Genomic DNA, 21,246 nt, shown 5'->3' with positions numbered 1-21,246 from the left:
GTTCATCTTTGAGGGCTCCCAAAGGGCCTACCTACCACAATGCCCTGCACTGAGGTGAAGGAGGAGGTGAGTTAAAAGCCCAACAGGGCCGGACACGGTGGCTCACGCCTGTAATCCCAGCACTTTGGGAGGCTGAGGTGGGCGGATCATGAGGTCAAGAGATTGAGACCATCCTGGCCAACATGGTGAAACCCTGTCTCTACTAAAAATACAAAAATTAGCTGGGCGTGGTGGTGCACCCCTGTAGTCCCAGCTACTCGGGAGGCTGAAGCAGGAAAATTGCTTGAACCAAGGAGGCGGAGGTTGCAGTGAGCCAAGATCGTGCCACTGCACTCCAGCCAGGCGACAGAGCAAGACTCCGTCTCAAAAAAAAAAAAAAAAAAAAAAAAAGAAAGGCCCAACAGGATTTCGTTGTTTACATTGAAATATGAATGGGTTACACATGGTAGATTTGAACCATTCTGTGTGCACTGCGTACTTGTACTAACATCCTCTGTCCACTCATCTGCTTTCTCACTGGTCTGGGAAAAAGTTAAGGTAAGTCATGTTAGTCTATGTGTCCTGGGGCCTTGAGCTACACCTTGTAGGTCTGCAGTAAACATTTCCTGACCCCCAACCAAGAGCAAAAATGTCAAAGTCTTTCACATTACCCTTGTTAAGACTAAATTAAGGCTCTTGCAAATATAATCACGTCTTTCTCTTTCATACATTTGGTGAGGGAGGGAGAACTGGCTTTTATTCTGGGATCATTGCTCTCTGCCATCCTTCCCAATCCATTGCTCTCCATTTGTCCACCCACCGCTAAATCTTCACCTCCTAAACCAGTTCTGTTTGGACTGGCCATCAGCCCAATCCATACAACCTTCCTTCCCTTCCCTCGTCTCACACTTGGGCCTCTCACCTTGGCTTTACTTTGGAGAAAGTTTAAAAGGCTGGTCTCCTCCATCCCCTTTAATAATATTATGTTATCTTGATCAGCATTTGTATTTCACATTGTAAGATTCTGGCCTGAATTCTGACTTGACTGGGGAAGGGGAGTGAGTTGGAAAGAGGATTGTTGATGACGGCGATATTTTATTACATATGATGGTCATGGGTTAGACGTTCAGCTCGTCAAGCTGGAGGCTGGGGGTGGGGAAGGGGAGAGGACACTAAATATCATGAAGTCACAGTGCAAAATATTTTTCAAGGAGACATCAAAGCCCTTTTCCATGGTGTCTTGCCTTGACCCCATTTCACACTGGCAAAACACAAACTCAAATTAAAATAAAAATACCAGGCCAGCTCTATTTAGCCAGTTGGGCTGCTGGGCTAAGTGACTGACTTTATTAAAATCACCAAATGCAAACATTCCAAGATTTATTTTCCTTGCTTATAATTTTTCTGCCTTTCCACTGGTGGGCTGTTTATTTCTAATAATTTGGTAGGAAAAAACATTGGCTCATACCAGTGGAGGTCTTATATGCCAAGCTGCAAACCAGAGCACATTTTACTGAGGAATAAAACCCCTGGAAAACAGGCTCCAGGGGGGCCCGCTGAGGGCAAATTTACAAGCGTAGTACAATTGACGCCATTATAATTAGTTCCCCCCAAAAGTCTTATTTTTCAGGGCAGAGATCCGACTCTTTCTCTTTACACATTAGTATCTCCGGACTAGAGCAAGAACATTATGGAGGGTGAGTCATAGACCGGCTTTGGGCTTTAAAGACTAACGCAGATCCTATAAATCTAACCCACATTCTTTTACTGGGAATGACCGACTTTTATGAAAACCAAGGATTGTAAATCAGAAACCTAAATAGCTTACTTTGCAGCAGATAAACACTGATTTATGTAGTGAGGGAGCCCTAAGTTAACCCTTTCATGGGGCCACAGCGGACCTGAAGGTATGTGTGCCGTGGGGGTGGGTTCCATCCAGCACTGGTGTTCCTTTCTAAACACTGCACGGTGGAGGGGAGACATGCCACATGTTTATCTCCAGCAGACTGAGGTGGGAGGCAGGAGGAGTGCGTCTTCTTGAGCCAAGTGAGCTTCCTACTGATCCGTCTCAGCTGGGTGCAGGCTAAGCAGACAAGATTTGGCCCCTGATTATTTCAAAGGACAATCTCCAACTTGAAGTGACACACACACCAGGGCTAACCTAGAAGGGGCTTCTGCACGCGTGCTTGTATGCGAGCCTATTGTAGCCTGGGCTTCTAATCATCAGCTGTGTAATCTCTGACAAAGCACCAAACCTCTGCGGACCTCAACCTTCTCATCAGCAAAATGGTGCACGTGGCATGTCATAAGGATTAAATAGGACAGTTTTGTAAGGTGCTTAAAACAGTGCTGGACTCACGCTAGGCACTCAATATATATTAGCCAGTATTATTCCTATTGTTACTAGAGCCACTGGTTATGTAGACCGGGCTTCTCAAACTACTGCGCACACAAGTCGCCTAGGGACCGAATTAACGTGCAGCCCTGATGCAGCCGCCTGAGACCCGCCTTTGCAGCAGCCTGCCAGGAGGTGCTGATGCTGCCGGCGCCTGGACCGCGCGTTGAACAGTGCAGGTGAGCAGCTCGCCTAACGCACAAGCCACGCCCACTCCCTTTCTCGTTCACTTCTCATTGCAACTCCTTCCGCCGCGTGGACAGGTTCAGCACTCTCCGAGTCGATGTCATTATTCGCCGTCGACGCGAACCTCGGCAAAGAGACGGGTCTTACCGGTCTCCGAATCTTCTCGGGCCCTAAGCGCGCGGCCCCGCACCCGGGTGCAGCCGGCGCGGTCCCACGTGTCCCTACCGTGAGCCGCTCCCCGCGTCCCTGCCGCCACCGCGCGCTTATCTCTGCCTGCCCGCCCCGCCTGGCCGTTCCTGCGCAGCCCTGGGTCGGCCTCGCGCTTCTGTGTTTAAACAAGGCTCGCCCTTGTGTTGCCCACTTCAACTTTAAAGGGAAACAGGGCCCGCTGATCCCGGGAGGGGGAGAAGGACATCTATCATTTTTATGTGGCATTTCAAAGGAGGAGGCCTAGGCAGTCCAGAGACAAAGGCCCGCTGCGGGGTTAATGGAGAACCCCCATTTAATCATTAACGCTTAATACTAAACCCACCCAGAGGAGGCCCGCCTGAGGGGGTTGCAGAGGGTCGCCGGGAGGCCCTGGCTCAGCGCTTGGGCGCTGAGGGGCCCTATGGGGGTCGGACGGGTTCAGGGCTGTCGTGGGTTTGCTATGGCGTTGGGGCTCCGGGGCCATCCTTGCAGAAGGGGGTTTCTGCTGAAGCTCAGGGTGGGAGCGTGAGAAAGGAGGGAGTGGTCACCGAGGAGGCACCAACTGGGGAACTGAGCCTTTCCACGGGCTCCCCTTGCCCTGGGAAGGTGAAAGCATCAGTTTACTTTCTAGGCCCGACCTGAGATCCGAGTAAACCACGCAAATCCACGCGCACCTGGCCTGTGGTCCCCTGCGAATGTGGGGCCTCCACACTGCTTTCTCCTTCTGCCAGGGCTGTGACATGGGCATCCCCAGGCTCTTTGGAGCGCCCGTCCCCACCCCGCTCAACCCCAGCACTGATGCATCCCCAGACTCTGACATATGCTGACGCCCCCCACCCTCAAGTGCCCACCTCCCACCCCTCTGTCTGCCCCAGCTCCCCACCCTTATCACATTTTAATCATTTACCTGGAGCTGGGAATCAGCTGCCTCCTCACTGTTTTCCCAAGTGCTTGAACAAAGCCTGGCATTGCACAGTGAGAAAGTCATTTCCTTTCCAATGCCCCTCCAAACCTGAGGAGGAGGAGGAGCAGAAAACGTGGCCAGCACAGGCTTTGACCCCTGCTGGGCACTTGTTCAGCCTTTTCTTAAAGGAGGGGAGCAGACCTCAGGCCCTAAACTGACCCTGGTTTCTGGCCAGAATTTAATATGCACCGTAGTGTGTTAGCTGCCTTCTACTTAACTTTTAATTTTTTTATATTGAAGTTTAGCACCATCAGTGATGTTAACTGGATGTAAAACAGAGTGAATCATCACAAACTGAACAACCTGTGAAACCAGCACCCAGATGGAGAAACAGAATTTGCTAATTTTGAATTCACAAAACAGAATTTTTCTGGGCTCCCAGAAGCCCCTCCCCCATCCCTTTCCACTCTCTATCCCTCCTTCCAGAAGGGCAACCACTCTCCTAACTCCCAACAGAAGATAATTTTGCCTGCGTTTAGTTTTCCATCAGTCATTTAAATGGACTCACCTGGGCTCAGCTTCGCTCCCTCAACCTGTTGTTGGTGATTTCCATGTGTGTTCAGTGGTATGTAGTTGTAGATTTTTCATTCCCATTGCTGAAGAGTATTCATTGTTTATTTTTATGGTGACTTTCTATGTGTAATACACAGATGCTGGTTTTCTATTTACCTCCATCTCTACATGTCCAAATTATAAAACAATAAAACAAATCGAGTTCATTTAAAAAATCAAACACAGCCCTGGTGGAACACAGATACCGCAGGAGTAGCGGGGACGGTGCATGAGTTGTGAAGATGTGGCATTTCAACCTAGTAATTTAGAGAGATGGGGCTTCTGATGCTGTGCACATGCCTGGGTTGGGCCAGTTTTAAAACTTGTCAAATGGGAGCTTAATAGAGTCTCCTGGGGGCTCCCTTGCAGGCCTGGCACCACGGTGGCATCCCCCAGTTGCAGCTCCGTGGTATGTCTTAAAAGGAACCATTGGGCACACAGGTGTGGCCTCCAGGACGTCTCCCAAAGCACTCCTGTGGTAGAAGTGGGTGGGCCTGCCTTAGGGCTCTCAGGACACACTGCTGACCTTTCCTGCCTCCCTGTGGGAAAATTCCCCAGGAGGAGATAAGATCAGTATAGTTAGGGCCTTGCAGGGGGCCTCCTGCACCAGGAGCAGGATAGAAGGAAACAGTTCAGATCTGGCTTAAGCCAAGTGCCTACCCCTATCCACCAACCCCCACCCCCAGGGCTCTGTCTCCAACTGGAGCTCCTGCAAATCCTGCTCTCCTTTCCCTGCTGAGGGAGAGGCCCTCCTGGAAATAGCACCCAGCCAGGATCCCCTGGGGGCTGTAAGCAAAGGAAGCCTGAGAGAAACTTGAGCCCCTGCTTTGGGCTCAATTCTCTCAATTTGGTGTAGATTTCAGTTTTCTCCCTCAAGAGAGGAAAAGTAACTCACAGACCCTAAGGAGAGATGATACTGACTTGTTTACCTTCAGATAGTGCTTTGAAAGTCCTGTTGACTCATTCATCTTGGAGATCCGATCACCCTGCGGTTGATCTCCCACACTTACTAGTCTAAGAAGAAAGACGTCTCTTCTCTCCTTACAAACCCAAATTTGAATCCCAGCTCCCCGTCTCTTCATACCTCCATGACCTTTTGCAAGTCCCTTAACCTCTCCCAACCTTAATTTCCTGGTGTGTAATGTGGTGGTAATAGTACACTCCTTGCAGGTCACTAGTGAGAACTAAATGGGCTGGTGCTGTCCAAGCATTTGGCAAAAAGCAGCTCACTAAGCAGTGTTGGGCTCCATATGTACAAAAAGAGGAACAGAAAAAAAGCCTCACTTTGAACCCAAAATGTCTAGTTTTTAACCCCAGTTTTGGGTGCTTCTTCATTCCAGTTCAGTTTTTTCTTTGAACAGAAGAGAGAAATGAGAGAAAGAGGCAGAGCTCTGCTTGTCATACCAAGGTGATTCTGGCTGGCTTAGGGTCTCAGGTTCCACCTGCAGTGTGATCCTCCCGGGGCTTATTTATTTCCAATGCAGCCTTCAAGATGCTTCCTAAGGGCTATCTTGGCACCCTCAGCAAAGGCTCCAAAGCAGGATTCTAGCGCATACCTGCCGCAGGATGGTGCCTCTGCTACTTGGGAAACCTTACTCCCTACCCCCTAAGGATCACGTGTTCTATTCTGGGACTCACAGACATTATTAGACATTTCTGATGCTTAAAAGAAAAAATCCAAGTTCAATTCCAAAAAAATTATGTGCAACAATTGGGTTTTCCTGTCTTGAACCGAGATTAACCAACTCGACATCATTTGCCTGGGATTTTCCTGGTTTTAGCACTGAAATTCCCCATCCCAAAACACCTCCAGTCTCAGATAAACCAGGATAATGGATCACCCTACCCAAATGGCTTCATCACATTCTGCTCTGGTTATTTTCTGCCTCACCCTAATTAGTAGCTACCTTTATTAAGCAGAGACTCTGCTAAGCACATTTCCTACATAATTTCACCTGACTTTCCTAATAATCCTATGAAGTAAATATTATTATTATTATTATTATTATTATTGAAACTAGCATACTTCCCTGTTTCTGTGCTAAACAATACTGAGACTAGGAAAAATAATTTAGCTGCTTGCTCTAGGAAACACTTCCTGCTGGAAAACAAAGCTGCTGCCCTGTTTTCTTACCAAGACCAAAAGCTTGCTAATCATTACTCACTCTAAGACCCTAGCCTCACTGTGCACACTGATCAAAAGGTCCAGTCTTTCAAGAGCTGGACAGCTCGGAAGAGAAAGCCCTGTCAATACCCTTCTTTCTACTCCTACCTTCTGAGACAGTGCAGGTAGTGGGCACCCTACCTTCTAGTATACTTTCCTGAGGTTCTTTTTGAGAAGTCAGCTGTCAGCATTATTTCCCTAGTTTTAATGATGAGGCATCTGAAGCTCAAAGAGATGAAGCATCTTTTTTGATGAACAATGAGTACTTACTGGTTTTGCTGGTTGAGTCCCTCTCAGGGTTAGCCAGTTCCCCAAAACAGCAAACCAGTTTCCCAAAAGAACTCACACGAGCAAACCAACCAATCCCAACCACACACCCCCAACCCCCTCCTCTATGGGGCTCTCACACTCTGGGCCACCGTTCTTCTGTCCTAGCTACCTCAGGGCCAGGAAGCAGACAACTAGGGACAGCCCTACACCCCAGAGCCCACTGGAATGATGCACACCAGCCAGGCCTCCGCCTGCTGGGCCTGACTTACCTGTTTGCTCCCTTGGAAACCACAATAAAGTTTCCTGCCCATTTCCCCCTACCCCTCCCCCTCCTGCCAGGCCCTGGGGCTTCCCCCAGTGCCCACCCCCATTCCGTATACCCCCTGCCCCATAGTGTGTCCTGCCCCATCTTCTGGGATCTGTGAGTGTAGCACAATTTCTTTTCAACAGCAGCCATCTCCTGATCTGTTGGCCTCACCATACCTGATTAATAATAAAACTTTCCTTTTAAAATACTTGTGTCTGAGGGACAGAGGGCAGCTCTGGTCACGTGGGTCACAGCTAATGAAATCCAACCCTGGTCTGCTGCTCTGTGGCCATGGTGGCACCCTGTGTGACATCACCAGGCCGGACCATGCTGGGCTGAGGCTGAGGGCTGCTGACAAGTGTCCTTTGCGCAAAACCACCCATTCCTGTGGGCTGCAAGCTCCTTTTCTTCCCAAGTCCATAAGAGTCCAAGCCAATCATCCTGTTCAGCTCTGCATCCGCCGATGACCTCTGAGCACAGCTGTGTGCCCAGCAGGCCTGACACAGCCCCTGCCTCATGGGACCATCAATTGGAGGGTACGCCAGGCAGCAACTCCCCAGCCCCCAGTTTCTATGTTTCTGTATTAGTCTGTTCTCACAGTACTAATAAAGACATACCTGAGACTGGGTAATTTATAAAGGAAAAAGATGTAATTGACTCACAGTTCCACATGGCTTGGGAGGCCTCACAATCATGGTGGAAGGTGAATGAGGAGCAAAGTCATGTCTTACATGGTGGCAGGCAAGAGGGCATGTGCAGGGAACTCCCCTTTATAAAACCATAAAATCTCGTGAGACTTATTCACCATCACGAGAATGGCATGAGAAAAACCCGCCCCCATGATCCAATCACCTCCCTCTTGGCCCCTCCTCCAATTCAACATGAGATTTGGGCAGGGACACAAATCCAAACTATACCAAGCTGTCATAAGAAAGTACCACAGATAGAGTGGCTTAAACAACAGAGATTTATTTTCTCACAGTTATAGAGGCTAGAAGTCCAAAATCAAGGCATTGGCAGGGCTAGTTTCTCTCAAGGCTTCTCCCCCTGGCTTAAAGATGGCCACCTTTTCGCGGTGTCTTCACATGGTGTCCATCTGTCTGTGCATGCTTCTGTTGTCTTTCCATGGGTCCAAATTTCCTCTTCTTAGAAGCACACCAGTCACATTGGATTAAGGCCCACACTGAAGGCTTCATTTTAGCTTAATTACCTCTCAGAAGATTTTTTCTTCAAACATGGTTCGTTTCTAAGGTGCTGAGAGTGAGGACTTCAACATCTAAATTTGGGGCAGGGATACACTTCAGCCCATGAAAGGTGGTGTATGCACATGTCAGCTCAAGCACACAAGATGGAACACAAGTGAGCAAGTGGCTTCTATGTGAGGAAGGTAGAGAAAATTCCTCAAGTCTATAAGGCTCAGGATGGGATCCATCACCTTGGGGCAAAATGTCCAGCTCTAGTCCGAGTCTGCCATGTCCTGGCCACAGAACCTCAGGTGGTACGCCTCTTCTCAAAGCCATGCTTTCATTGTTTCAGGAGGGAGAATGATTATGGTCTCGGAGGCTGATGGTGAGGGGTTAACAGTGTAATTTGTGTGTAGCAGTTCCACCAGCTGACATTTGTGAGAATGACAACTTTGAATGACAACTTCCTTTTTAATTTTTTTTTCTAATTTATTTTTGCTTCCCTTTAGTGAGCTGTAGGGAAACTTTTGGCATTTTCCCTGTCTCCTGGGGTTTGTTTTAAAGTCCAAGTGCTTAGTAAATGTCAGCAGTTGGATTTAAAGATTCTTGGTAAAACCAGCTTCCAGAGACGCAAATGTACTCATAGATTTGTAAATGATTAGAAAACTGTCAAGTGCAGTAGAAAGTAGCCATTGGGATTATTTTCCAAAGGTCTTAGATGTCTCCACCACTCTGCCTCTTTCCATGAGCTACTTAAGCTCACCCTCTGTTACCTACTGAATGAATGTTTGTTCCCCTCAAATTTATGTTGAGATCCTAAACCCTGATGTGATGGTATTAAGAAGTGAAGTCTTTTTCTTTTTTTTTTTTTTTTTTTTTGAGATGGAGTTTCACACTTGTTGCCTAGACTGGAGTACAGTGGTGTGATCTTGGCCCACTGCAACCTCTGCCTTCTGGTTTCAAGTGATTCTCCTGCCTCAGCTTCCCGAGTAGCATGGCCTGGCTAATTTTTGTATTTTTAGTAGAGACGGGGTTTCGCCATGTTGGCCAGGCTGGTCTTGAACTCCTGACATCGTGATCCACCCACTTTGGCCCCCCAAAGTGCTGGGATTACAGGCATGAGCCACTGCGCCCGGCTGAGGTGAAGTCTTTAGGAGGTGAATTAGGTCATGAGGGTGAAGCCCTCATGAATGGGATTAGTGCTCTTAGAAGAGATACAAGAGGCTAGGCACGGTGGCTCATGCCTGTATTCCCAGCACTTTGGGAGGCTGATACAGATGGATCACTTGAGGTCAGGAGTTCGAGACCAGCCTGGCCAACATGGTGAAACCCCGTCTCTTGTAAAAATACAAAAATCAGTTGGATGCAGTGGTACATGCTTATAGTCCCAGCTACTTGGGAGGCTGAGGCATGAGACTCACTTGAACCCAGGAGGCAGAGGTTGCATTGAGCTGAGATTGTACCACTGCACTCCAGCATGGGTGACTGAGTGAGACTCAGTCTGAAAAAAAAAAAAGAGAGAGAGAGAGATACAAGAGCTTCCTGTCTCTGCTCTCCCTCATGTGAGAACACTGCAAGAAAACAGCCATCTGCAAACCAGGAAGAGGGCCCTCACCAGAACCTGACCATGCTGGCATCCTGATCGCAGACTTCTAGCCTTCAGTATGTGATAAATACATTTCTGTTGTTTAAGCCACCCAGTCTATCACAATTTGTTACAGCAGCTGGAATTGACTAAGGCACCCTCTCCACTGGCATTTCTCAAGGAAATATGTAGAAAAGCAAGACCCATTCCTGTCCTGAGGAGTTAGCATGGACTGGGGGAGGCCAGAAGGTAAAGCAATCAGCAAACAAGATAGAATGAGGTTTTCTTACCCCAGAAAATGCCACTTGACACCGTGAGCAATCTTATAGAGGGTAATTTTAGATCTTATTACCCAGTAGGGGTGACTTGAGAGCAGCAATATCCCTTGAGCATCTCTAGACTAGGGAGGATGAAAGGCAATCCAGGTGACATGGGAAACGCCGGAGAGGTGGTGAAGGAAAGGGAGGACACAGAGAACTGGTGTGGAGACATGTTTGCCTGGCACATGGCAAGAAGGAGAGTGGCAGAGAAGAAGACCAAGAAGGAAGCTGTGGCTTGAATGCCAAGTTGGGGCATCTGGACACACCTCCTTAAGTAACAAAAACTAAAATCAGTATTCAGTAGAAATTGTCCTCATCTAAGTTGGGTTTTTGGATGATAACTCAAGCACCTAGCAGAGTGGACTAAAGGGGAACAGCGCTAAGCAGGTGGCCCAGCTGGAGGTGTGCCAGTGGTTCAGAGAAGAGGAAGGGAGGAGCTGGTTTGGGTAGAAGAGAGGCCCTAAGATAACTTCTGAGAGCGTGGGACTCCTTTGCAAAAACAGAAAAGCTGCCACAGACCCCATTTTTTGGGGAAAAACCCTCTGTTTTCCTTCTGGAACCCCAGGAATTAAAAGCAGATAGATTCCTCTTAAAACTGGTTTTGTCTTTCAGCTATGCTTGTTATTAGGCCCTAGAAACTGTATGTTTTCCTAGCCCTGTTTCTTGAAGGGCTCCACCCTGAGGCCAGTAATCCAATTAGGAGATTGGCAAATGAAAAATCATACAACTACTGGATCTTCTTCTGTCCATCTGTGTAACCATGTATGTGTTATGTGTGTGATGGTTATATTAAAAAGAGCTCTAGTAAATTGGCTTAAATAAAATTAAGTGCTTAGATCAAATATTTTTTGAAGGAAAAATAAAAGCTGTAATGCCTTTTAGTTCATAAGACTTTAATCTTTGAGAAATAAAAACAGTTTTAAAGATAATTGGTAAAATACAAATGTCTTCAAAATGTAAATATGTGACCTAAATTATGCGGATCAGATACTAGGTTTGCTAAGTATTTTAAGCTTATAACCTCTTCTTTGGCTTTTGAGAACTGTTTGACTAGCCTGTTTTACAATTTGGTAAGGCTTGGGGACATATGAAATTAACCATGCCCTTAACTATGCTGGAAAGAGTCAGACTTTATGTGCGCTGAGTACATAATTAAAATAACTCACCAGGTTTTAAATTAAAATTTAAAATTGCTAAGAGTTGCCATTATAACATGCAATTGAAACTACTGAAAAGAGATTTACATGCAAAATGTGCAAGGAAAGTAAAATGTGTTTTGAGTAAAAGATTATAAAAAGACATGGGAGTGTAAAGTTTTGCCTAGTTTAGAGGGTTAAAGGATTGTTTTGAATTAGATAAGATAATGCTGAAGGTTTAAGCAAATGGTGGAAATCTTGCAAAAAGAAACTCTGTGTGTGAACATATTGACTAACCTCAAAAAGGTATCATATGGATTTTCCGTAAATTGAGCATTGAAATAAAAGCACAACAAGGTTTTATTAAGGCACTGACTTGCTCTTTAAGAAAAAATGGTAAACAATAATGAAAGGTTTCTGTCTTTTAAAAAATTATTGAGGCATCAATTTGACTAAATAAAATGACTTACGGTAATCTGGAATTCTACTTCACAATATCAAGTGCTTTGAACCTCTAGCATATTTAACAGTCTTCCCAAAATCAAATTGAGTTTCAAGGTTGTCTTTCCTGACCCCTAACTTTTGGATGCTACAGAGGGCCCCTGGAGCATCTGAAGGAGAGGTAAACAAGATTATTTGACATGTTTAGTCACATGGGATTGCCAAAATAAAAATAATGTTTAACCTTCTTCAGGCTATATTTTAGTGAATAATGTTAATATATGTTCCAAAATTGTATGGGATTTCTAAAAATCTAATGTCTGAGTATACGCTATTGATCATAATTAAGGTTATTATGGTAAGCTATTGTAAACCATAGAAATAACCAAATTTCTTTGTCAATCATGTTTTTGACTGTAACTACCCTGGACATTTTGTCATTCACAGACAATTGTTGTCATGCTTTGATCCTTTTCAAAAGCTATAGGACTTTGACAGGTGCTCTCAAATGCAGGTTTCTGATAGCTTTGGAGATTGTGACATTGGAATAGAGGGAAATATACAGGACTCATGAATAGCTGAAATGCTTATGAATATCAAGCAGAATAAGAGTTAACTGAAGAGACTAAAGTATCAGAAAATTGAAGTAATTTTTTAACCTTTTTGCTTAAAACATTGCTGACCTTTATTTTTTCAGAGCCAAGGAAACTTTTTTGAGCTATCTACAGCTTCTAACATGAGTAAGGTATACTCTTGTAAACAAAATTTGGAGCATAATTTTTTCTCTCTGCTTTGTTTCTCTAGATTTGGAAACTGTTTGTGAGTATTCTTAAGTTATGGGAATACAGTTATTTGGATCAATGCAATAAGAATCCATTTTCTTTTGCAACAGGGTGCAATTGGAGAAACAGGTTGTTTTACCAAGGCTTTGACTGAAAGTGTGTGCTTCCCTTTAAGGAATTGAGCTTGACTTGCAAAGCCAATAAAATCCCCTTGGGAAAACTGGCCTCATACCTTGTCAAAACAGTTCCTATACAGGGTTCCTAACCTGTGGTGAGTAAACAATGTCATGTTCTAACAGGCCCAGGAGCCCCATGTTGTCTTGGGACCTGAAGAAGAGAGGGATTTATCCAACTCATAGGTATTTGAGGGTACAAACCCACAGCTAGGCTCGGCTTTAAAAGGTCTTATGTGAGATTCCTCATGGAATGGAGTTCCATCAAAGCCAATTTAAAAAGCCTACTTGAAGGATAATTATTCTTGTTGCACTTTATGCAAATGATCAAGCCAGGACTGAAGTTTATTTTGAAAACAACTCAGTCCTATCATGATTTGTTTTGACAAAAATATGGACTGGAGGGACAAAAATTATGTTTCAAAACTTATCATATACTTGTCATTGAATTCTAATCTCAGTTGTTTTTAAGTTTTTGCTTACATTTTAGACTAACACTGCTTATTCCTGTGTAACTAACCAGTGGTCTCTGGCTGCAGCTTAGAAGAAACAGAAGGGATGGGTAATGTAAAAATCTGGATCAACATTCTAGTTCTGAGCAATTATCCTGCAAATCCTGCCAGGTGATAGGAGTAAATAGGGTGCCTATTACCTGGAGGTTTCTTTGTTTGGGAAAATAAGACCAATGGAGCTAACCAAAGCCAAGCCCCATGCACCCAACTCCTAGCAAGCATAACTATAGCCACCAGTTATCTGGGAATTCCAGCAGCCTCAGGATTTTTAAGCTGTCCTTACCCCCTTGTTTCATTTTGATACATGTCTTCTGATAACCCGGTTTGTCTCTTCTTGACTTCAGGCTGTCAGGCTCCAAAAGGTCATGCAATTGGAGCCTTGGATAATGGCTCCCATTCACCAAGTTCCCTTAGATAAGCCTCTGAGGGAGATCTGACTGCTGTTTTCCCAAAACATCACCCCCTGTCAGCAGGAAGCAGTTAAGATTGGTCTTCGTCCCTATTCTAATGGCAGTGAGATATACCTCTTCAGAGGGGGGACATGAGAGTGGCAGGAGGCAGCCAAATGCCTAGGCTCACAGGTGCAGGTCCCAGTGAATCCCCACCTCCAAGCCAAAGAGAGTTTAAAGCCTGAAAGCCAAGCTACAAGTCAACCCCTCAGACCAGATTGAGAACTTGTCTTCCTGTTTGGCATGCTTTCCTCTGACTGATCCCCACCCTTCACCTATTTTACATATACCTGCTCTTTCCTAACTGGTTTTCTACACTGCCATACCCAACTTTGAGTGGTGTCCTCACTTTAACCTTTTCTGCATACTCACAGACCAATCAGCATGCAGTCTCCATTCTGAGTCCATAAAAGGCCCCAGACCCAGCCACACGGTGGGGACTTTCCCACCTTCAGGTTGGGGAACCACCCCCGCCCCCCATCCCTTCTTTGCTCAAAGCTTTCATTTCGCATAATAAATTCTACTCCACTTAATCTCTGGTGTCTGCACACCTAATTCTTCCTGGCTTTAAGACAAGACCTCAGACCTAGCTGAGCTAAGAAGCTAAGGACCACAACACTGCCACTTCCCAGGCTTGGAGGATAGCATGAACTCCAGAACTCACCAGCATTAGAAGAGTCCATAGCTCTTCTCTGAGCAGACTGTGCTCCTTCAGGATAAGACCAGAGCTCCTGTCTTTTCCCCAAGTGAGCCCGCCCAGAGCGTGCTTTGTTTTTCAAAGCCTCAGGAGCAAGAAATGCAGAATTAAAGCCAACAGCTCAGCTCTGACTGTGATATCAGGTTGTGTTTGTCCCCTAACCATATACAAACATGCCCTGCCCTTGCACACCCAGTGTCTGCCTGGGCTGTGTTCTGAGCCCTTGCAGTCAGCTCAGCCCACGGTGGCAAAACAAATACACAGGGCAATTCTGCAGAGAAGAGCTGCCTAGGGGCATTTGGGCCCAGAATTTATTTGAAGAAATGTGGGAGAAGCCACGGCACTCTCCCCAGAGTTCCTGCAAACACAGCATTCATGGCTGTGAGGACTGGGATGGGGACAAGCCACCTCTCCAGAGCTACCTGCCACCTTGCTCCTGTAGGGACCCTCAGCTCCAAGCAAACCTGTTTAAAAGCAAACCTCCAAGCAGAAAGGCACCTGTCACCACCCACAAGCCTGACCTTCTCCCTTTCCTTTGGCTCTGCTGACCCCTTCCTGTCTGTGCAGTTCCACAACCCCTGCTGGCCCCCTGACACTGTGGTCTTCCTGGTCCAATGCTGGGCAATGGGGACCTTGAGATAAGGAAGATGCAGTGCCAGCACCCCCAGACCTCACATTCCAAGGGAGAAGTTAGGGACTTATACAGACTAATATGATTCAAGGCACTAAGAGCCCAAACAATGGGACACGGCCTGATAAACAGCCTGGAGAGTAGGGAGGCAATAGGGAAGGTTTCCTGAAGGAGGGGAGACCTGAGCAGAGTGGGGAGGTGGCCAAGCAGAGGGACTTGAGGGCATTGTCAGCAGAGGGGATGGATGCAACACCACCTTGAGGAGATCCTTCTTCCCTGCACCTTCTCACCTGCAAACTCAACACAAATTTCTCTGCACCACTCACTGGTGTGGCCCCTGGTGTATGCTGCTCTGTGTAGCAGTGTGTTCATCTGGCTCCTTGGCATGACCAGACTCTCTGTGTGTGTGTGTGTATGTGTGCGTGTGTGTGTGTGTGAAGAGAGAGGGAGAGATTTGTACTCTCCTTCTACCCTCTGTGCTGTCCCCAGAACACTCTCCATTAAAGCTTGTTGAGCAAATATCAATGACAATGTCTCCAGCACAGCCACCGAAGCCTCATGCTTCATCCCAAGCCTGGGGTCCAGCGCAGGCTCTGCCCCTTCCCAGCTGTGCTTCCTCAACTGTGAGATGTAGATAATCATGCCATCAGCCTCCAGGGTTCTTGTGGTGACTATGTCAAGTGATGCATACGTGCAGAGCATTCAGCAAGTGCCTGGCACACAGACAGTGTTAAATAAATGGTAGCTATTATTATTCTTGGTGGTATTCTAAAGCTCCCACAGCCACTGTGCCAATGCCCTGGCTGGCATTCTGGAGGCCCCAGGGCACAGTGAATAAAAGCTCCCATTTAAAGGCCAGGTCTTGGGGGTGAGTCCTGCCCTGGCTATGCAACCTCAGGTTGGTGCCTAGGAGGACCCGGGTGTCCTGTGAAGTGGCCGACTAAGGCTCTTGGAACTTTCCCAGAACAATGATCTAACTCCCCACTGCCCTCCTCCCCCAGCGACTGACCACAGCTCCCAGATCTCCTATCAGCTCCCTGCTTTGGAGTCGTGGACACTGGCCCAGGGGAACTGGCCTCTGTGCCCCGAGAGCCTCCCTGGCCCCCTCCACACACCGACTCCCAGCTTGGCAGCAGGCAGCCGTGGAATTTACAGCTGTCTTTCCAGCCTTGGCCTCTGCCCTTGAAGGTGGGGGATGAGCCTGGCCCTGCTGCTGGCCAGCGCTGCTCCATGGGAAGTTCCTGCTGCCTCCCACTTTGCTGCTGAGCCACTTCCTAAAACCCACAGAGGCTGAGGCAAGTGGTACCTGGGCAGGCAGGGTGGCATGGTGGCTGTACACACGTGCTTTTGGAGTCTTGGGTCCAAATTTCAGCATTGCCCTTCCAAGTCCCAGAACCTTGGACAAGTCACTCAGCCACTCAGAGCCGCTGTTTCCCAGCTATAAAAATGGGAAAATACTAGTGCTCTCCCTTTGGGCTGATGATTGTGGAATTACATGATATTTGCCCTCAGCCTAGTGCCTATGTCAAGGCATAATAAATGTCTTCTTAAAAAAGAATGTGCTATTAGCCTAAAGCTGCCAATCAATTTCCAGAAGCAAAGAGTGCACGAAATGGGCCATCTCCTGAATCACAAGTGGCCACCTTTACAGCTTGACTTGGGGACCCAGGAAGGTGAGAGACATTAAACAGACCAGAGGAGATGCTACCTGGGCCTGCAGGAGGAGCAAGGGGTGCAAATGTGGGGTGCAGGTCCCAAAGGACCCAGGGAGGGGAGGAGGGAAATACCCACTCCTGGGCAGGCCCTGCAGAGGGAGTCTCTGCTCTCAGCCCAGAGAAAGGCCCTGGCAGTGGGTTTCCCTTGGGTGGGGGGATCCCTGATGCTCAGCCCTGCAGCAGTGCAGAGCAGAGGGGCACTGAGGGTGGCCCAATGGCACCTTCTTATCTGAGTGATGTGGCTGGGGGCTAAGCTGGTCTGTGGAGTGCCTAGGAACAACTTGCCAGAAGCTACATTGGTACTGAATGCACTGTGGTTGCAGCTGCCATTCGGTTGGACTCCAGGGGTAGAGGGAGGAAACATGGCTGAAATGGCAAGGGGAACCCAGGGGCTGCCTTGCTGGGCATGCAGTGTTTTCTGGAGGACTGGAGTGATTAGAACTGCTTCCCTCCACGAGGCAACTCCTCTGGGCTTTCACACAGGGGGAGATGCTCTTTTCCTCTTTCCTGTGATTTTTTATGGTGAGTAGACACTGGCCTTCTCAACTGGAACCTGAAGGTCAAGAAAGAACATCAGAGAGAAGAAAGGAAGCCTCGGTTCTTAGGGACCACCCAAGGACCTTAGGATGAAGCCCCTGGGAGGGACCCCCCTGCACAACTCCCTCTGTGTCCCATGATCATGGAGCAGGAGAACAGCTGGTTAAGGCCACGGGGGTTTCACATCCCAGGTCTTGGCCAATTTGCTTCCACCACAGACATGATTCTGAGTGACAGAAAGTGTGCTGCTGGCACAGGAGGCCAACAGGAGGTCCGGGAGTTGTGAGGCTCCAAGACTGAGAGGGCTATGGCCTCCTTACCCTTTGAGTCACTACTGAATGCTGCCTCCTCATAGAAGCCTCCCCGCCCCAGGTTTCTCTATGACCAGTGCTATCTGTTTCTTCCATGGTGCTAATTACCATTTGTAATTACGTATAAATTTGCTCCTTTGTTCTCTAGAATAGAAGCTTCTGGAAGGAAGGGGCCTGGTGTACCTATTCTCTATGGTATACTTGACATGCCACTAGGGGGCAAAGAGGACAAAAGGGCTTCAGAGAAAGGCCTAGACGTGCATTGCGGAAAGCATTTGACATTTGGGCTGGGGTGGCGGGGGAGAAGGCAACAGCAATTTCTAGGCACGGGCAGAGTTATGTCGTGCAAAGTGTAACCTGGCAGCAGAGCAGGGGAGAGACTGGAGACCAGGAGACAAGTTTGGAGGCCACTGCCATGGGTTAGCTGAAACAGGGAAGGGCCTTGGAGAGTGGGGCATGGCCCACCAGAGGGGAGATAGGAGAATCTTCTAGACCCTAAAGCCAACAGAGAAGAGCCAGTTCATGTGGACAGGAGATACAGCTGGAAGTCAAGAGCACGTGTCCATTCATTAGTTGGGTAGTCCCATCATCCAGGAGGGAGTGGGGCTGTAGGGACGGAGACATGGAGTGGTCATCATAAGGAATGTGTGCTTGAAGCTACTGCAATTCTAAAACAAATCGGAGAAACAGATTTTCACCATAGAGTTTCACGCTGCCACTCTGGAGTTCCAATTTGGCCCAGATTCTGATCACCCAAAGCAGAAGCATGGAGGAGAAGGACGCTGGCCAAATGCCCTTGGTGCCTTTGGGGGCCCAGTCAGTCTCCCCTCCAGTGGCTTTGTGTTCACTGTCAGCAGAGCATACACCTCCCTGTCACTGGAGGCCACAGCAAGTCCCTGTAAGACCCACAGAAAGCTGAACCTTGTTAGCTTTTGGTTCCCACCAGCACCTCTAGGAAGCCCAGCGGAATGGGGGAGAGCTCCTGTACTCCCCCTGCACTGTCTTCTGCTGCTGTTGGTGTCAAAGATGATGATCAAGGCAGGGAAAGGGGATGAAAGGGGAGTGAGTTCAGAGACGGGGACAACCAGGAGTGTTGCCCATAGAGCCACTGAATCCACTTAGAGAAGAGCCCACAGCCTTCAGGCTGGCCCCTTTCTGGAGTCTGTAATGTGCCCCCACTCTGTGAGCAGCAGACCCTCCTCTGAGTGTGGAATTACATGGACTCACATATCACTGCTTAACCCACTGGGGTCCTTCCCATCCACACAACCCTTTTTATAGCTTGCAATGACCAAAGGTTGAGCTTGTTCCAAGAGAAATGCCAAGGAGCTGGTCTTAAACAAGTTCCCCTTGTCCTTCACTGGCAACTTGCACTTCCAACTTGGGTTTTCTGACTCCCTGCTTGAGCATTTCTGGGCTTGCCTCCTGGCCTTCAGCTCTAGATCATTCGCCTCCCAAGCCTCCCTACTTCCTGTCTCTTCTTCCCATTCCATGGAAAATGCAAACCTTCCGTGTTGAGCAAAGGCCTGTCAAAGTGCAACTCACAGACAAAAGAATCACCGCAGTGGGTGGCTTCAGAACTGTTTGGCTGCCAGAGCTGCCTGAGTCAGTGGAGACTGTGAACCTCCACTCGGGTGAGGAGCAGGCTGCCTCCTGGGCTCCTGTTCTGGGGCAATGGGTGGGGAAAAGGGAATGACTGTGTATTCTGTGCCTTTTCATTCCGGGCTTTAAACACATCATCTATGTTGTTGATCCCTTGCTACCATCCTGAAAGGCAGACTCTGTTATGCCCACTTTACAGATAAACAAGCAGATGTTCCAAGAAGTTACATGACTTTCCCAATGCCATCCTCCTTACCAGGGACAGAGGCAGGATTTGAGTACAATTTTGACCCTAACACCGCTTCTCTTTTCCAAGCATTTGACAGGAAGCTCTCTGCAATGCTAGCAGCTATTAATGTCATCAGGACACAAAATCTAGTAAGGGGACAAAATATTTGAAACCAGGACTGACCTGGAGAATTTCAGTGTCAGGAGGCCACCTGTAGGTATTGGTGGAGGTCCTGAACCTCCCTGTGACTCCTGGAGGAGCCAGCACCTCGAGCCATCTACAGGGTGGGGCAGATTTCCCCCATCAGGCTCAGGTGGCATCTCCTAGCTTTTGCCCAGCCAGGACATTGCTAGCTGACATCTCCTTCATTCCCGTCTCACCCCTACTCATTACTGCCAACACCATTCACATATATCCTCCCTCCCTTCTGTTCTTCTTGCTAATTACACACATGTTTCTAGATACTCTCTCAATTCTGGTTCTCTTCAAGCCAAATTTAGGTCTCTGGCACCAATCATTGCTGCCAGGGGGCTTCTCAGAGACTGGAAGCACAAAGTGTGATGTCTTTGCCTCGGGAATATGTCTGCAATCACGTCTGCTGAGCTCTACTCCCAGAGGTTCTGATTCTTGGGAACTATATCAGGGCCCAGGAATTTGCATCTTAACAGGCTCCCCAGGGAATTCTGATGCTGCTGGTCTGGGCATTGCACTTGGAGAAGCTCTGAATGAAACCAATGCAGAATGAATGCAAACTTTTTAAGTGAAAAAGGAGGTGGAAAATATACTTAGAGATGTGGTGGGGGTGGGAAGGGATGTGGGGGTGGGAGGGTGCTGGGAATTAACATACATGGAGCTCCAGCTAGGAGCTGGTTACTTTTGATATCTCATCACCTTTGGGCCCTACAACAGCCTTGCAACAGACACCTTATTTGCCCTTTTCACAAGAGGGAAGCAAACACTCAAGGAGGTTAAGAGGCATACCCAAGTTTTCATGGACTGTCAGTAAAGACCTGGAATTTGAAGCTACATCTGCCTGATTCCAGAAGCTTTCACAACCTACCTTGCCCCACTGATGACTCAGAAGGTACCAGGTAGCAGATGCTTTTATACAGGGCTGGGCACAGAGTCAGCTTTCAAAACATACCTGCTAGATGAATGAAGAACGAGTGAATGAATGAGAAAATGAAAAAACAAAACTGCTTTGAGATCATGGAAAGTAGCCCAAGAGGTTCCCTCTGTGACCTCATGCTCAAACTTCCTCTCCCACTGTTTCTTTAATCTGAAAGGTTACTCCACTAAATTTGCCCAGTTGATAAGGCCATGCAGCTCACCTGCACCTGTTACCAGCAACCTGAATCCAAACAGGAAGCCAAGGCTGAGATAAGATCGAGGAAGGCAATGCCTGGAATCATTACAAGGCTGGAATTAGTTTGTTGCCATAAGTAATCTATTGAGCACCTCCTAAGTGCCAAGCTCTGTGCCAGGCCCCAAGGATAAGGCAGGAAACCAGGCAGTCCCTGCCCTTGAATGTCTTACAATCTACTGGGGAAGGAAAGTGGGTGTTGACGAAATAATTACAAATGGGATGAGTGATACGGAAAGGAAGAAGCATGAGGCCAGGCGGTCACAGCAAACCTTCCTGAGGACACACCCTGTAGGCTGGGAGCTGAGCAATGAGGAGCTAGCCAGTTCTTGAAGCTAGGGGAGCCACCTACCTCTCTTCACATTACAACTATCCCAGAGCAAAAAGGTGCTTGTTTTTGTGTTTCTTGTCCCTGCTTAAAATGGCTTTCCACAGGCAATTACCCATGGTCAAGCTTTGCTTTCTGTCTGCTTCTACTCTCCTGTTATTACCAGGGTTTTTCCTCCAGCAATAATGGCCAAGCCGGGCACTTTTCACTCAGACCTCCTGCTGCCTCTCCCAGCTGTCTTCAGC

General features: G+C 47.7%; 1 long non-coding RNA gene across 2 annotated transcripts in view; it reads left to right on the top strand.

The window, feature by feature from the left end:
• LOC131382932 (uncharacterized) overlaps window positions 1–21,246 on the top strand; it is a 98,045-nt gene that overhangs the window by 22,915 nt on the left and 53,884 nt on the right. The window contains exons 2-3 of one of the 2 annotated variants that reach the window (XR_009212559.1): window positions 1,597–1,676; window positions 2,387–2,553. The exons of the other annotated variant lie outside the window; for it this stretch is intronic. This is a non-coding gene — a long non-coding RNA (uncharacterized LOC131382932). The remainder of the gene's footprint in view (window positions 1–1,596; window positions 1,677–2,386; window positions 2,554–21,246) is intronic. 2 annotated transcript variants of the gene reach the window in all.

Source organism: Hylobates moloch, unplaced genomic scaffold, assembly GCF_009828535.3.
Source record: "Hylobates moloch isolate HMO894 unplaced genomic scaffold, HMol_V3 SCAFFOLD_3, whole genome shotgun sequence".
NCBI lineage: Eukaryota > Metazoa > Chordata > Mammalia > Primates > Hylobatidae > Hylobates > Hylobates moloch.
Note: the sequence above shows the minus strand (reverse complement) of the source record. Positions and strands in the feature narration are given on the sequence as shown.